Source organism: Pantherophis guttatus, chromosome 11, assembly GCF_059756535.1.
Source record: "Pantherophis guttatus breed Tessera chromosome 11, ASM5975653v1, whole genome shotgun sequence".
NCBI lineage: Eukaryota > Metazoa > Chordata > Lepidosauria > Squamata > Colubridae > Pantherophis > Pantherophis guttatus.
In genome coordinates this window covers 3,743,993-3,762,830 of record NC_142073.1, presented here as the reverse complement: position 1 = coordinate 3,762,830, position 18,838 = coordinate 3,743,993, and positions in this window count along the sequence as shown.

Sequence of the window (18,838 nt, the reverse complement as noted above, 5' to 3'; positions counted from 1 at the left end):
ACTAATTGCCACATGCAGGGCAAGACCAAACTTAGCACAGAGTCAAACAGAGCTTTTCCAGAGCTTTTCCCGAACAGATGAACTAATTGCTTCCTGCAAAAACTCACGTCCCATTCGCTCCTCTTTTATGTCTTATGGGAGGAGCCAATCATCTCCAAGCCTTACTTCCAAGTCGACCCTGTTTTCTTAATTGTTTCTGTCTTCTGGCAGCTCTGCGCATGCGCACACTGGGAGCAGGCTGATGCTGTTCTTCTGCCTCGCTGATGTCAGATTCCTGAAACTCCGGAGACAGCAAAGAACTACCAGATGGCCTTGGCCTCCTCTCTGCCTCCGACTCAGACCCATCATCTGAGCCTTCCCCAGACTCCAGGACCGGCCCATGTTCTTCCCCAACCTCCTCACTGTCCGAATCTGCTGCCAGCTCTGCTGGCCGCTGGTGGGCCACAATAAGATCAGATAAGAGACAGCCTAGCCCTCAGCTATATCACAGACAGAAAAGGAAATTCAGAATAACTTCCCAGGCTGTTAAAAGAGACAGTGGGAGAATACCACTTTCAGATTTACAAGATTTAGTTATTGCAGGCTTATAGTAAAGTAGAATTAGCTCACCTGGTCCTGTTTCCTATCTGGTCTATTTCTGAAAGCTAACAGGCTGGCAATATGTTTATAGGATGTTACTATGTTTTAGGATTTCAACCACATTGTAATGACATTAGTGTTGGGGTTACATTTACTCAAATTTGGGGGGTTTTTTAGTTATGGTTTTAGTTATGGTTTTCATTATTAGTTGTCCAGAGTTGGACACGATAAAAAGCACAGTTGTCATCCTATAGATGAAGGAATGGATAAATAGCCTTTGTTTAATTAATTTTGGTCTTTGCTTCCATTCTTTTTTTTCTCCCTTTTTTTTTTTTTTTTTTTTTTGTCCAGGGCTCCTTTTTTGAATTTAACAGTCTAAAATTCCCCTTCTTTCTTTTGGTTTTGTTCCAGCCAATCTGGAATTGTTCCGGTCATTCAAGGATACAGCGCAAGTAATATTCCCAAGCCATATTAAAAGAGGAGAGTGGGGAATCACAATCTGTTTCAGTCTGAGACTATTTTAATTCCTAGCCATCTTTCTCGGGAGGGAATCCTAAATTGGGGAAAAAGTAGGTATTTTTTGACCTTAAGACTGAGGACACTTCAGAATTCAACCCCACCGGCTTTGCAATTTCTAAAGTGAATACGCTTGTCACTTTAATAAACATTGGTGCTACAGGCTTATTTCAGAGTGATGGAAGCTTCTAAAGTTTATAGGTTATTTTAAGTATTTGCCCCCCTGAAGGAATAGAGGCTGATTGATTAAATTGTCATTTTTTTTCTGTCTCACTTTTTTTTTTGTGGTTGCGCTTGTGTGTGTGTGTGTTTTACCATAGTTGCTGAAATATATATCATATTCTGGTATTTTTAACCGTGCGGTTTGTTTTAAAAAAAGACAGCTTGGTGAAAATAAGCCAACAGAGAATTTTTAACTGGAGGAATGCAAGACAAAAAAAAGCAACACAATCCAATCTCTGGATAAAGATATTTCTTTATGCTGTTATCCAATGCACATCCAGATATTTGCAGCCCAGATCTGGTAGTCTTTAATCATCTTAATTATATTCGCTTCCCCCCCCCCAGCTTTCAGCTCAGTCAGGTTAGATGTCCCACCCTCTGCAATTCTGCAGGGATGGTATAAAATCTCTTTTTGGAAGGACTTATGTCCATGTGATAATGACTTTTTGCGATCCTTAAGGTCAACCTTGGCAAATTGAAGATGTATGGACTTAGGAATTCCCAGAATTCCTATGCCAAGCATTCATAGCGCTCTCTGGTACTCAGGGTTATCCACTCAGGAACCCTGTTAGATATCATCACCTATAGCCATGATGGCGAATCTATGGCACGTGTGTCACAGGTGGCACATGGAGCTATATCTGTGGGCATGTGAGTGTTGCTCAAGATCAGCTCCAGAGCGCATGTGCGCGCTGGCCAGCTGATTTTTGGGTCTTCTGGGCCCACTGGAAGTTGGGAAACGGGCTGTTTCCGGCCTCCGGAAGGCCTCTGGGGGGTGGGGGAGGCCATTTTCACCCTCCCCAGGTTCCTAGAAAGCCTCTGGAGCCTGGGGAGGGTGAAAAACGGGCCTTCTTCTTGTGAACCGGTCCGAATCGGGGGCAACCCACCACTGATACAGGTCCTCTACCAAAAAGAAGTACCCCAAAAGGTGTTAAAAGTTTAACTAACTTGCCTGAGCTATTTCACCGAGCACCGATTCTTCCTGTTTTTCTAAACTTCTACTGTGGGGAAAAAAAAAATTGATTGGATGTTGCACTACACGGCTTTACTAAATGTGAAAACTACCGCAGCGAGACACTATGATGGATCACGGCTCAGATCTGTCATGGCAAATCCTGTAGCCGCTAACGCTTGGTTAGTTAGAGGCTCTGGAAATTACAGTCAGAGTCTGGGGTTTTTATTTGGGGGAGGGGGTTTATTCTTTAAAAGAAGCAACTTCTAATCAACTTAATGGATTCCCCTGCCCCTTGTATGTATTAGTGATCGTATTGCCATAAAGAGCGAAACTAACTCAAGGTTAGCTTTCATTAAGCAGCTGCAGAAAGCTTCTCTGTTCTTTCGGGATGATAATGAGGGTATTGTTGGAAAATCGGACGAAAAGTACGAATTAATGGATATTGGAATGTTGCGTGAATATATTTATTGCTGTTGTATTTGGGCGGTTGGTTGTCCTTTTTTTTTGCATAAAGTTTTTTTTTTAATTTTTTTAATATATAAAAATTCCATTTTCAATTAAACAGTGTTTTGCCTGGGTACAAATAGTTTTGAACGATAGTAGTCGTAATATTTACAGCAATATTCATTACATTGATATCAATTCTATAACAATAAAAATAATAATCATAATAGTTACTTCTCTATCTTAACAACTCTCCCTTGTTTCAGTAATCTTTTTCTTATATTTCCATGTTTCTAACTTTTGTTTGGACGGCGGTTGGTTGTCTTGAGCACTGAACTTTGCTAGCCATCCAGCGTTCATACATCACGAAAGGGAGAACATTGTACATTGGTGAAAATAATTTTTTTTAAAAAAAAAAAACATGGCATGTTTTTCTTTTCAATAATAGAAGAAGGCCCAGGGGACTCTTCCCCACCCATGCAAATTGACAACTTACAGCAAATTGAAAGGAGGTTAGGCAACAATAAAATAAATAAAATAAAATAAAACAAGACAAAATGAAAAAAAAAACCCAGTTAGAGATTTCTCTTTAAAAAATGAACAGAGGGATCGGCTTAAAACCCCAATAACCCCAATGAATTTTGCCCCATTCTATGACCTTTCTTGTCACTATTGATAAGCGAATCACTGCAGCGTTAAATGAGTAACATGGTTGTTAAGCGAATCTGGCTTCCCCATTGAATTTGCTGACCAGAAGGTCCCAAAAGGAGAATCAAATGACCCTGGGACACTGCCACTGTCATAAATATGAATCAATTGCCAAGAGTCTGAATTGTGATCGCGAGACCATGGGGATGATGTTGCAATGGGCATAAGCATGAAAAACGGTTGTAAGTCACTTTTTCAGGGCTTCTGTAATGTCAAACGGTCACAAAATGAATGGTTGTAAGTCAAGGACTACCTGGAATGGCTGGCCGGGGAATTCTGGCAGTTGAACTCCATTTCTCTTAAAAGTTACCAAAGTTGAGAATCACTGGTCTAGTAGAGTAACACATGCCTCTATTGTGTTGTTTCTCAATCTTGACAACTTTAAGATGGGTGGATTTCAACTCCCAGAATTCTCCCAGCATAGCTGGCTGGGGAATTCTGGGAATGAAGCCCACCCATCTTTTTTTTTTTTTAATTTGATTTATATGCCACCCTTCTCCGGAGACTCAGGGTGGCTTACAATGCGTTAAGCAATAGCCTTCATACTTTTGTATATTTATACAAAGTCAGCTTATTGCCCCCACAAACTGGGTCCTCATCTTAAAGAACATCTTAAAGGTTGAGAAACATTGTCTTATGATATTGACATCTTCTCTGGACTAGCTTGAAGGGCTCTCAGATTCACGCTATCACCCAATGTCACTTTCATCTTTTATAAAGACATTCTTTGTATTGCCTCCAATGGGATCCCTTGTATTTAAATATTCAGAGGCATGTACAAGCCAATTCAAGTCTCCAACTTACCTTGTTCGTCTTCTGAGCTTAAAACCTTCAGATCTTTCACTCCCCCCCCCCCATCTTCCTTAATTCAAAGTCTTGATTCCCAGCCAAGGTGGGGACGACTTCCAGAAGCAACACCTGGCACCTTATTCTGCGCCTTGAAACCAAATCATTACAAGGATGGTAATGAAGTTATTGTTTGTTCCTTGAGGGCTTAAAAAAAAAGCAGAGCGTGAGAACTTAAGACATCACTTATGATTAATAGCAACCAAGGGCCGCGATAATTAAAAAAGACTCCTTGGCAGCCCCACAACTCATTGTTTAGGCTGTCATATTGGCTCCTGAATCCCAACCTGAGGTATGAAAAGCATCTCTTCCGTTATGCCAGACAAATGGAAGTTTGCAAGGCTGGGGGTGGAATCCATGTTTTTTTTTTTTTTACCTAACACGGAATTTTGACAGAGCCAGCCTGATTAACATTTAATTGGATTATATTAAAGCAACTTAACACTAAAAATAAAAATGAAAAGGATTGTTGTACAAGTAGCAGAGCCTCTTCTAATCAGGTACATTATTTTTCCCACATAATTAGATAGATAGATAGATAGATAGATAGATAGATAGATAGATAGAAGAGGGAGGGAGGTGATAGACAGATGATTGATAGATAGACAGGCAGATAGGAGATAGATGGATAGATGGATGGATGGATGGATGGATGGAGAGAGAGAGGTGATAGACAAATGGTTGATAGACAGGCAGATAGGAGATAGATAGATAGATAGATAGATAGATAGATAGATAGAAGAGGGAATGAGGTGATAGACAGATGATTGATAGATAGGCAGATAAGAGATAGATGGATAGATGGATGGATGGATGGATGGATGGATGAATGGAGAGAGAGAAGTGATAGACAGACAGACAAATGGTTGATAGACAGACAGGCAGATAGGAGATAGATAGATAGATAGATAGATAGATAGATAGATAGATAGATAGAATACTTTACTGTCACTTTGTACACTAATCAGCATACATTAAAATGAAATTACATTGCATTATGATCCATCGCACCATCAGCCAGATGTTTAGATTGGATTTGGCACGTGAATCCTTGAATCCCAAGGACCTTGGTGTGAACCTTTTTGGAAATAATTGTGGCAAAAAAAAAAAAAAAGGTCATTGGTCCTCATTTTAACAACTGCCTTGTTTAACAAGAGAAATTTAGGGCTCAGTTGCGGCCGTATATTGAGGGCTACCTATACAATAGGTCCAGAATTTCAATTCAGAAATTCGTTCTGACATGGAAAGTCCCCACCAAAGCTAACGTACAGAACAAACCAAAGTATCATCAGACGTGGCAGAGTTTCTCGGGAACGACCTACCATCCTAAAAAAATCCATTTTGCACCTCGTTTTAAAAAATAATTGACGTGAACAAATGCCCATTCTTCCTCGCCTTAAAATATGTACAGATCCATTGATTGGGCAGGCAGCTCAGCCGTCGGTAATAGCAAAAACTTTTAATTTTCCACTCATTGTTATCTGCCGCTCTCAGTCTGCTCCTCCATTCTTGTGCAGCAAACAGTACGGTGAAAAGAAAGGAGAGCAGGGGAAAAGAAAAAAGAAAAAAAAGGGATTTTCCGACAGTCTTTTCAAGACACCCACCAATGTGTTGGCTCCTTTCTGTAGAAACGTTCCATCTAGGTCTAAATGTACCCAAACTTGCTCATTTTGTCATTCGCAGATAATGAAGTTTAATTGGGACAAAACCCATTAAGCCGATGGCACCGATCCCAGGTTTGTTTGTTTTTTTCCTTTCAACAGAGGCCAAGCGGGTCTTGTTGCTTGTTATACGACTACATTTGTGTTTTCCTCTTCTGCAGCTTCCAAGAGAGGATTTGCACATTGCAACATTGCTAGATCACACTTCGGGAAAGCAAGCAGCATATTTTGGGCGCATCTGATTAAGAAGGGGAATAAAAAATAATTAATTATGACAGTTCGTTTTGTGGCCGTTCGAAGTTGCAGGAAGTGACTTTTGATCGTTTTTTTCACGCCTATGACCTATTGAAGCATCCCCACAGTCACATGGTCAAAATTCAGACAACGTTGGCAATGGACTCATATTTACGACGGGGTCACTTTGGCGACCTTCTGACAAGCAAAGTCTTGGGGAAGCCAGATTCACTTAACGGCCAGGTTAAGTGACAACTGGCAACGATTATACTTAACAGCTGTGGCGAGAAAGGTGGTAAAATGGAGCAAAGCTCACTGAACAACTGTCTCGCTTAGCAACAGAAATGTTGGGCTCATTTTTGTGTCGTAAATCGAGGACTGCCTGTATTGCATAAAAAAATAACTTGTCAGCTAGTCCTGATCTGTCCTTGGTCCTGAATGCTCAGCTTCCAAACACAGCTAGAATTCTGCTCTTCTGTTTCTAGGGTAATTTGAAGCCCAGTTTTGAAAGTTTACTTTAGGATACTTTTGTGGTTATAAATATCCTAAAGTAATCCAGCTAAGGATCAAAATACAATAACAAGGAATAAACAGTCTGCTAAATAGGTTATTGTACGTGTTGGCTGTGGATGATGGTGGGGAAAAGACACCGAGATAACCTCTGTGATCATAGCAGTTTTCTATATAACATTTATTTATTTATTTGTCAACAAGTACAAGGAAACAAGTAACTACATAGACACAGACATGGACACATGAAAAAAAAATGGCACAAATAAAAGGAAATAAATTGGCAAAACATAGCCATAAACACATAGAATGATTACATATAAATGGGGACAGTAGGACAGGGACGGAAGGCACGCTGGTGCGCTTATGCACACCCCCTTAGGGACCTCTTAAGAAACATGAAAGGTCCACGGTAGACAAGTTTAAGGTAAAAGGTATGGGGATTAACAAGACTAACAACAGGATCAGGTAGAGTGTTCCAGACATTTGCTACTCTATTGCAGAAGTCATATTTCCTACAATCAAGATTAGACTGATTTACATTGAGTTTGAAACTATTGGTAGCCCTTATTATGGTTGAAATTAAAGTACTCATTTACAGGTAGGACTTTTTGGTAAATAATCTTATGAACTAAGCTTAGGTCGGAACGTAGATGGCGTAGTTTGAGGCTATCCAGATCTATCCAGACATTCACAGTCCCTGATTGCATATTCTCATAAAGAGTCAAACAGGCACCTTTGAATTATTCATTCCTTTTTACATAATTAATACATCTCTAACAACATAATGAATTTCTATATAAAAGCTCCATTCTAGAAGAATATATATATATATATATTACTGGTATGAACTAGGTATTTGATAGGTTTTAATTTCAGCTTAAATAAATAACACATGACAGCAGGCTGGAAGAAAGATAAAAGGTGAATTTCGTATTCTTAATGGAAATAATAACTGCTTTAGTCAAAACTTAATTTCCAATTAGTTTCGGTGAAACAATGTTATGTCTCCTTTTTTTTTTTTTAAATAGGCACAACAGCTCATTTTGAAACCTCATTTTGATAACATAGAAACATTTCCAGAACTGTTGTCTGCAATGGAAGAATCAGAGTTACTGATTTTGCTATTATGTCTGAGGGTTCATCCGGAGTGGAATAATCTCTTCTTAAATTATTTGGTGGTATTTTAAACAATCAAGGGAAAGGAAGAGGAATCAAGTTATACTTATTCTTCAGCTGAGTTGTTTCTCTCTGGAAACAACTTCATATTCAACAATTGATTAATGATAAACCAAAGGATGTGATTTGCTAACAAAACTACTTTCTAAATGATTATACTTTGTCTTAGAAAAACAATAAACCTGGATTGTTTTCTTCTTTAAACTACTCATTTGATTTGATTATAAATATCTTGAAAGAAGAAGAAGAAGCTCCTTCTCTTCCTCCTTTTCCTCCTCCTCCTCCTTCTCCTCCTCTTCCTCCTCCTCCTTCTCCTCCTCCTCCTCCTCTTCAGACTTGGTTAATTTATAGAGGGTCCTAATTGCATTTTTATATATTGTTCCTGAGGTCATGAAAAGATTTCTTCCATGAAGTTTCTTGAGAGAGATATTTGCTGTCCAAATCCCACTAGACTTTATATTAGCATACAAAAATCTATGTTGCACTCACCTTAAAAGGAAGGAAGGAAGGAAGGAAGGAAGGAAGGAAGGAAGGAAGGAAGGAAGGAAGGAAGGAAGGAAGGAAGCCAGAGGCAATAGAGAGAATGGAGCCTCTCATGATAGAACAAGATTTTTAATAATACTATATAGCAAAGTGATGGGGAACTCAGGTGAATTTAAAGAAGATGAAACAGTGTGTTAGGTCAAAGAAAAAAGAAAATGACATTAATAAATAGATTTATCTGATTTTAAAAACCTACATGTTACAGCTTTGGCTGCCTGTGCATCTGTGTTTAATGCGTGCTGAAAATCAATTCAGATTCACAGTTGGGCAAACAGTGAGGAAAGTAAATCTGAATATGTCTACAAATATTAAAGAAAATCACATTTCAGCTTGTCTCTGTTTGCATCTCACTTGTTCTGTCTTTCAATGTTCTTGGGAGTGAAACTTCATGGAAAACTTCCAGACTGGTAGTCAAGATTTCTACTGCATTTGCTTGGGATGAGACCATTAACAAAAGTATAGTGGAAAAGAAGAAGAAATGTGAATAGTTTATTCAACAAGCAGAGGACTAATTCTATAAGGGCACAGAGATTAATGTAGCAACAAGTCCCCCTGAATCAGATGGACTGAAAGGCTGTCTAAACAAATAGCACACTGAAATTCACTCTCCAATTTACTGAAAACTTCCTTCCTTCCTTCCCTCCTTCTTTCTTTCCCTGTCTTCCTTTTGTCCTCTGATTATCCTTCCTTCCTTCCTTCCTTCCTTCCTTCCTTCCTTCCTTCCTTCTCTCCCTCCCTCTCTCCTTCCCTCTCTTCCTTTCTTCCTCTGATTTTCCTTCCTTCCTTCCTTCCTTCCTTCCTTCCTTCCTTCCTTCCTTCCTTCCTTCCTTCCCCTTTTCCATCAGCAGAATGCCTCTACTGCCTCTACTGCTCTGATATGTAAAGCCCCCTCCCCCTTCAGAACTTAGTACTTTTAAAAGAAATCTTGGAGTTTGAAAAATACTGTAGATTTTCCCCCTTGACAGGAGGGAAAGGGTTACCAAATTTTGTTGATCTTCACAGTGGCCCCACTTGGTCTACACTGCCTTGGCTTCATTCACATAGCGAATCTATCAATGCTCAATGCTAGAAGGGCATTTCTTTTCAGAAGCTGGCTTGTGGCAGAACCTGTTGCTGATCAAACTGGCTTTCATGGCTAAGAGCAGAATCTGGATCTTCCTGCGCCGACTGTAGTCACCTTATCTTTTAACAGATTAACAGAGTTGGAAGGGACCTTGTAGGTCATCTAGTCCAACCCCCACCTCACCCAAGCAGGAGACCCCTACACCATTTCTGACAAATGGCAGTCTAGTGCACCCTTCTGGGACTCAGAGTTCCCATGTATGCGATATTAAAATAAATAAATCAGTATGTCATGGTTACCTGTTGGAGCCTGAAACCCAGCTCTTAAGGTCTACAAGCAGTTTGCTCAAAAAGTGTGTGTGTGTGGTTTTTTTTTTTTTTAAAGGAATCAAGGTTTATTAACCAAAATGGTATTTTGCATGTTCTTGTACCCTGGTAGCTATGGAGATCAAAGGGGGGAAAAACGAGATGCTTGTTTGAGAAGATGGGGGAAAAAACCCCAAAGAAATGTGATGCAGGGTTGTTCAGAAGAAGAATGCAATTTAGAACCACAAGGTACCGTGTTTCCCCAAAAATAAGACCCTGTCTTATATTTTTTTTAAACCCCAAAATAAACACTTGGCTTTATTTTCGGGCAGGTCTTATTATTTTGGGGCGCATGGAGCAAGACGGGGCTCCTCTTGCCGTCTTACCTGATTTCCAGCTCTGTCTCCCTAACCAGAGGAAATGGCGGGGACTGGATGCACATGGGTTTAAATATTTTTGTGAAGGGCTTATTTTTTGGGGGGAGGGTGGTTATTTTGGGGGACGGGGCACTTATTTTCGTACATGCACTCAAAAGCCCGACTGGGTTTATTATCAGGAGAGGTCTTATTTTCAGGGAAATAGGGTATTAACTTTTGCTCCAAAGGACACATTATGGCTTATTTTCCAGTTAGGTTTTATTTTGGGGAAAATACAGTACAAAACACCTCTGTCTGCTGAGTTAGCCCCAGTCTGTCTAACTGGGGCTTATTTTTGGGGTAGGGCTTATATTACGAGCATCCTGAAAAATCATGCTAGGGCTTATTTTCCAATTGGGTCTTATTTTGGGGAAAACAGGGTATATAATTTGCCTTGGACTGAGCAATCAGCCTCTTCTCTGAGTATTTTAGGATGGTCATCTTCTCTTGAACCTCCTTCCTGAACCCAAGTAGCAGCGAATAAATGTTGCTGCCGCCTCCAGGATGGCTCACTAGGGAAAAGCGATCGCCATATTGAGAAGTACTTTCTCATTATGGGTAATGGGATGATGAGCATTAAAAAAATGATGTCAGACACTTGTGTCTGAAAGCTCTCAGCCCGAATAAGCTTTGATAATTCAGAGATAATGCCAGCACAAGAAATAATAAATTTATCACAATGGACAGTTACTTCCTGAAGGACATTCTCAGTGATGTTTCCATATGGACAGGGGCACAAAAACAAAAAACAAAAGCCGGGAAATCAGATTATCATGATCACTATTACTATTATTAGTTGCACGCAGTTGGTTTCCATCAAACGAGGGAACGTAATTGTTGAATCGGACCCATCAGTCAATTAAAGCAGACAAACTAGTAAGTAGCCAGCCCACTTAATGAGGCAAATGATGTTGGTAATCATTATTTTTTCTCCCACACTAAGAGTAACTTTCACTCAACCTATTGTGCCATTTGTAGGAATGTATGGAGGAAAACAAAGGTGGATGATTCAGGGGAACGTTGCTAAGGACGACCTGTGTATAAATCTAATTTCTATTAAAAAGGGGACTTCCTGAATTAATTGAAAGCTGAGTTTTTTTTTAAAAAAAGTTTTGCTCTACTAAAAGATAACTCAATTAATCAGGCAACAGTGTCCATCATTTCTTCTCCTAGAAGATGCAGCTAAGGAAAACTAAACCGTAGATCTCTCTGCGTGTCAATAGATAATGTATCTTGCAACAGTCCCGAAGGTGCTTTCTTTGTTTTTCCTTGAAAATGTTTCGCTTCTCATCCAAGAAGCCTCTTCAGTTCTTGCAACTGAAGTATCTTGCAAGTATCTTGCAACTGTTTTAAGGCTATATATGCCTTTTTAAGGGGACGCGGTGGCTCAGTGGCTAAGACGCTGAGCTTGTCAATCAGAAAGGTTGGTAGTTCGGCGGTTCAAATCCCTAGTGCCGCATAACGGAGTGAGCACCCGTTACTTGTCCCATCTTCTGCCAACCTAGCAGTACGAAAGCATGTAAAAAAATGCAAGTAGAAAAACAGGGACCACTTTGGTGGGAAGATAACAGCGTTCTGTGCACCTTTGGTGTTGAGTCATGCCGGCTACATGATCACGGAATTGTCATCAGACAGCGCTGGCTCTTCGGCTTAGAAACAGAAATGAGCACCACCCCTTAGAGTCAGGAATGACTAGGACATATGTGCAAAGGGAACCTTTAGTTTTTTATACCTTTATAAAGACAAGCAAGTCTTTTGCCTCTCCCATTTAGCTTTTCAAGGAAAGAAATCAATTTCTCTACATTATGTTTTTTTAAAACATAACATGTTGTTAAAGTGTATTTGTTTATTTAAATTTTATTTAAATTTACATGAGACTCATCTCAGTAATAAGGTGACTCTGGACTGAAGTGACTCCAGATTAAGATTTATTATAAGATCCAATTTAAATAGAAACAAAAATTGAGTAAGTTAGAGAACAAAAAAGAGCAGAAAGAAAGGGAAAGAAAGTAGCAACTTCTGATTTTTTTTTTAATGCAGCTGAATATAAAAAAAATTACAACCTTCACTTTTGACTTTGCTTTTCTGAATGTTTCAAGCCATTTCTATAAGAACAAGGTCATTCTAGCCATCAAAATCTAAAATCAAAGTTTCTTTTTTTTTCTTTTAAGTACAAAATCCAGAAGTGGTTTCCAAATGGAAACAAAACTGACTAAATTCTTCTCTTTAATTCGAACAGTCAATTTTACCTTCTCTGCCAACTTTATTGCCTAATTCTCTGCATTATGTACGGCAATAAAGATTTTTGTAAAGAATTGGAGGACATGCTCTCATTTTCCACAGTTTGTGCTGTTTGTGGGTGTGTCACTGTTAAGAATAGTTGTAGGCAATGGTGAAATCCAAATTTTTTTACTACTGGTTCTGTGGGTGTGGCTTGGTGGGCGTGGTGTGGTATGGCTTGGTGGGCGTGGCTTGGTGGGTATGGCAGGGGAAGGATACTGCAAAACCTCCATTCCCTCCCCACTCCTGGGGGAAGGATATTGCAAAATATCCATTCCCATCCCACTCTGGGGCCAGCCAGAGGTGGTATTTGCCAGTTCTCCAAACTGCTCAAAATTTCCACTACCGGTTTTCCAGAACCTGTCAGAACCTGCTGGATTTCATCCCTGGTTGTAGGTCTACGCATGGGGAGCCAGAGGCAGCTATCTCTTTCAAACATATGTTTTCTTTGGAGTATTAAAAGTCTATTTTGGTTCTCATCCTCCTTCTCCAATGTTACTCAAGCGGACAAATATGGAGAATAATATACATTATTGATCACATGAATTAAAGTGTCTTTTAACGAGCACTTTGCTCATAATTCTGACTTCGCCGTGAAACATTTCCCTCTAAAAACCTTGAGCTTAATCAGAGTAAATAGAACGGATAGCATAAACCAAAGAATAATGAGCATACAGACAACGTAGAACGACCAATGAAAAATCGTACGTGTGTATATTTTATGTTTATTAATGTTGTGTCGTTTTTGTTTTAATATTTTTAGGGTTTTTTTAAAAAAAACTCATTAATTGTTTGGGTCCCATTTTCTTTATGCTGGGGTATGACTGCAATAAATTCATTTGATGGGTGGGAGGATCGTAGAAGATTAAATAACTCACAAAATGCTACACGGAGAAGACCAAATTGTTGCAAATATGGAGGCTTTGCCCGCAGTCTCCTAGATGCGATATTGATTTTAAAGATTAACAATATTTCCAGAGCTTGTGGTTGTCAAAAAAAAAAAAATAAGCCAGGTGTCCAACTATCCAGATATACAAGTCAAATAAAGCCTCAAATTAACATCCCAGTTGAAACAAATGTGTCTTTTGTTGCTTTTTAAAATCCTGTTAGAAACTCTGGGGAGGTTTTGCAATGCTCAACACCGATCTTCAGGCGGCAAACAAATAAAACCTAGGTTGGATTAATGGATTTTGTTCCTCCGTTAGGAATAGTGAGGTGTGTGTTTGTGTAATGGGGGTGAGACGAGTCCTCTCTTGTTTCAATAATCCAGCGGATCCGGTTAGCGAAGAGGGAAGGAAAGAAACACAATCTATATATTATGAATAGGAAAGAAGACGAGGCGAATCCATCCATTTAATATTCAAGAAGGAGTAAATGTGGCCAAATTTCTAGCTACAAATACCTAGCCAAAAGACATGATATCAGGGCTTCAGAGGCGGGTTTCAGCAGGTTTTGACCGGTTCTGGAGAACCGGTAGCGGAAATTTTGAGTAGTTTGAAGAACTGGTAAATACCACCTCTGACTGGCCCCACCCCTATCTATTCTCTGCTTCCCGAGTCCCAGCTGATCGGGAGGAAATGGGGCGGGCTGTAAAGCACTGTGAAGTGGTATATAAGTCTAAGTGCTACTGCTATTGCAGGCTAACTGTGCTCACTGCCAGGAGTTCGATCCTCACTGGCTCAAGGTTGACTCAGCCTTCCATCCTTCTGAGGTGGGTAAAATGAGGACCCAGATTGTTGGGGGCAAGATACTAACTCTGTAAGCTTAGAGAGGGCTGTAAAGCACTGTGAAGCAGTATATAAGTCTAAGTGCTATTGCTATAACTCTGTTTTAGTTCATCCTCTGGTCTGAAAGCATTTGGAAGGGAAGCAATTATTTTTTCCCCCATGCCAAGGTCTCAAGTAGATCTAAAACATACTAGAACACTTCTTCCAAAGAAGAGCAGGGAAACTGCAAAACTACATTTTGTCACACTTGTTCTAAATTGTCGAATCATATAAGCCAAATTCAGACTTAACTTGGGTTGGAAGGAACTGATGACCGCTCTTCCCAAATAAAGATTTAGCTCCAGCCTTAATTAAAGCAGCCACACTTGCTCTGCTTTATCTCTGGTTACTTTTGCTCCGTCTAATTCAGCCCACAGATAAATTGTTAGAAGCCGCACAACGGTAACAAACAAACCCATTGTTCCTTTTACAGCAAGAGCAATGTATTTCAGCAACCGTTCAGCCCTCAGAACTTGGGGAGAAATAGAAATTGCCAGGGACCTTCATATTTGAAGGAGGGATACAATATAATCTGGTGTGGGACGATGCCCAAAGAAAGAGGAACTTGCAACCTGGGTCACACTATTACAAGCCTCCTTTTGACTGCTTGAAAGTGGTTTCAAAGCTAGACATAATTAAGGACAGGGAAGCTTTTGACAAGGTTTAAAAAGGAAAAAAAAAATGCAACTGGGGAAAAAAAAAGACACATCAAACAAAACTACTGTCCTGGAAATGCCAGCGAAGAGTCCTAATTGATTGGAATATCCCTTGCCTCAAAATATTCTAATTGCACAGGTCTGCAATGCTTTGTCTGTGTGCTAATCTAACAGAGCTAGGGTAGCTATTAATCTTCTTAATGGAAGTAGTTCACCTGCTGCAAATTAGTTATTTGGACACAAAATTGTTACTACGTTCGGGGGAAATTACTTTTCTGGTCTAGCTAACTTTGAGAAAGCTAGCAAGAAATGATGTATTCAGAGAGTAGAAGAGGTGAGGCGATTTAGCGGCTGGCTAAAATGAGGCTCTGTCAGGACCTTGGAGAGCTCCCTGAGGTTGATTCCAAGTGAAGTCAAATCTACTATGGCCTCAACTTTGGGGCGCAACCAAAGACTAACAATCTCCTAGCTGGAAAAGCTAGGAGATCGCTTCGTTTTGACCCTGATTCCTTGCACTTTGGAGGGCATCATTTCCAACCTTGGCATCTTCTAGATGTGTAGACACTGACTCCCAGAGATTATACTGGAGTGGAGAGCTGAGGGATAGCCAGTGATGTTGTATGTGTCATGATGTCATTCCACAAGTGAAGTAAACAATGTCATTGGTATCAATTACTTCCTGATGTCCTGATGCAAAATATCAGAAAGCCATTGAGACAACAAAATGTACAAAATATGTCTGTAATCAGAAGACATTATTGGGGAAGATACCAGAAAACAAAAGGCAATGAGATCTAGTCCTGCCTTGGACATGAAAGCCAACTGGTTGACTCTGAGCCAATCCCAGGAGATGGTGAATTCTCATCCCGCCTGAGGCCTAAAAGCCAACTGGGTGACTTTGGGCCAATCACCAGAAGGTGGTGAGTTCTAGTCCCTTCTTAGGTATAAAAGCTGGTTGGGAGACTTTGGGTCAATCTTTCTTTCTCTCAGCCAACCCACCTCACAACTTCGTCTTTGTGAGAGAAGTAAGAGGAAAAAGGAACATTATATATGTTCACCACCTTGAGTTGTCTGTTAAACTAATAAAGGGAGTATATAAATTAATTTTTAAAATCAAGTTGGCTGCCTGGGAATAATAACCCTGAGATATGTGAGTAAGACAAGGGAAATGTGATCAGGCTTTCAAGATTATGCTTTGAGATAGACCAGACCTGAGTATAGACTACACAGATTTGACTAGAAAAGTAAACTAGGATATAATAACAATAACTTGAAAGCGTGACTATGTTTTCCTTCTCTCTTATATTCTTATACAAGGATAGAGTCTACTTGAGTTTCCTTCCCGCAGAGCACCAGCTCAAAAACTGAGTATCTGTAACATCTCTATCCATATTCTTCTCCTGATATTTTACCTGTGTTTGACTTGTACTATTGGTGGGCATGCTACCTCTTTGTCTGAACTGCAGAACACATAAATTTAACAGATTTTTCTCTCCCACCCACCCACCCACTTTTTTTTTTTGCTTCTCTCCCTGTGAAAAAATATATAATCTTACATTGCATTCCTTTACATTCAATCTAGAGAATAATTTTGGTTTGGTCAGAGGTTTTAATTTGTTCTGGGGGTGGGAGGAACTACAATGAGCTGAAATCAAAATCAGGAAATGACAGATCTTTGCAATTTTAGTTGTTTCAACCTAGTCACGCTTGCATTTGGATTGTGGCCCAAATTGTTTATTTACTCCTTTATTATGGAGGCAGTTTCAAACCTCATCAACCAGGCGAGATTTGATCATTTCTTTTTAAAAATGTAGAAATCCTGTCAACCATCGCAGGAACAGAGGTAGTACTATGCTTCTTACCTTGATTAACACTAAAGATGAGAAACTGTCAATGAACCTTGAATGAAAACAATTAACAGGCCCAGGAAAGGCCTTTGTAAAATCTTAATTTTCCTGCAAGCTTTTGCTTTGACGGTGGGATCACTTCAGACAGTCATGGAAATAAATTAACAGTGGAGAGGATTAATTCCGAAGGAGGCTTGGAAGGCAACGCAGAATGAATCCGTAAAGCAAGACAGAGTGAAACAGATTTCAAGTAGCTTCATGCCGATTCTTGAATATTTGCAAGCAGTAAATGAGATCGTAAGATTTGCATGCCGCATAGTGGAACCCAATCTGTGCCACTCATTCTTTCTTCCTTCGAATCTACATATATATATATATATATATATATATATATATTTTCCCCCAGCAAACCACTAAAAAGAGAAGATGCTCTGATCCCTGATATTCCTTGAGCTTAACCCCCTGCTTACAAGAGGGACTGTATTGTGCTGCACAAAGTCTGCATTTCTAAAGCTCACCATTAGTAAGATTCAAAATAAATTCCCACTGGGGAAAAACTCAGCATTTCCATCTGACAAGTTCCCTTATGTTCCAGGAGAGACTTTAAATGGATGAAACTGTCAATATTGTCAGTTTCAATTTCCCCCCCATTCTGACCAAGGCTCAAGTGATTAGCATCTATCGAGCAAAGTCTCCTCCCTTCTAGAAATGAGGTGGGGGGGAAATATATTTTTCTTTTAAATAAAACATTACAGGAAGTTGCTGGTTATCTGATGTTATGCCCTAGGGTTACAATTTGGAAGCTTTTTGCTTTGCTCTGGCATTGGAAGCCTCCGTGGGTTATAAAGAAGGGTAAATTAGTGGAAGATGAATGCAAGGATTTAAAAATGATTACAGTTAAAGCATGAGTCACTTGTGCTGCTATACATAGATATATATTTTCAAAAGCAGCTGAGGGAAAACCCTGGCGTTGGTTTGTTTGCCTGTTTTGCTTGTTTCCCTCCATTGTGATTTAATTAGCCATACATAAAGCTCTTTTGATCAGCTTTAACTAATTGGATGCCTCTTCCAGACAACCATGGGACCTTCTAAACCAGAGAGATTCCTTGCTCCAGAATTAACGCTGAATTAAAGATGGGTTGGGAGGGTTACGCTCTCCAGAGCTTGTTCAACTTCCTGGGTGGCCATGAGTGGAGAATACTGGCAGTTAGAATTCACCCCTCTCTGATTCTTTCAAGATATTCTCATCCTTGTATTAAGAGAAGTCGTTGTCTAGCTGAAACGTCAAACACATGTTGGGTTTTGTTACTGTATATGATACGGGAAAGGACGTGGAGCTGATGCTAATAGGGTCAACCTATTCTGAAAGCAGATGGGCTTCCACAAAGAAGAGGGGATCAACCTATTCTCTAAGCCATCTGAAGGCAAGACAAGAAGCCGTGGATGGAAACTAATCAAGGAGAGAACCAACCTAGAACTAAGGAGAAATTTCCTGACACTGAGAACAATGGAACAGCTGGCCTTCAGAAGCTGTGGGTGCTCCAACACTGGAGGTTTTTAAGAAGAGATTGGACAATCATTTATCTGAAACAGTGTAAGGTTTCCTTCTTGAGCAGGGGGTGAAGTAAAAGACCTCCAGGTTGGCTATTCTGTTATTCTAACACTTCCTGATTCATTCACATGTTCATAAGGTAGGAGATGAATTAGGAGAGAGTTTGAGAAGAAGCCCACAAGGTCTCCTTAAAATGCCTTGAATGGCTGGCAGCCATTGTTTTAGGTCTTTGCTATCTACACAACCAATTGTTAATCACACAGGCAAGGATCCTGCCTTCAAACCAATGCAAATCAAATTCTGTTTCCCCTAAAATTAAACTACTTAGCCACTCAACTGTCCACTGGATGTCCACTATTAAGTCAAGCAAAGATGGCCTCTACTTTTGTTCCCTTGGCACAACTTAAGATGGAAACCAACTACTTCCCCCGCTTAGATGAGCTTCCTATATATTATACTTCAGAGCAGGTAGAAGAAGAGACGAGTTCCCCAGTCAATGTTAGATATGAAGAATTCAAAACCATTTGTAATCAAGTAGGACTGGAATTGCTCCAAA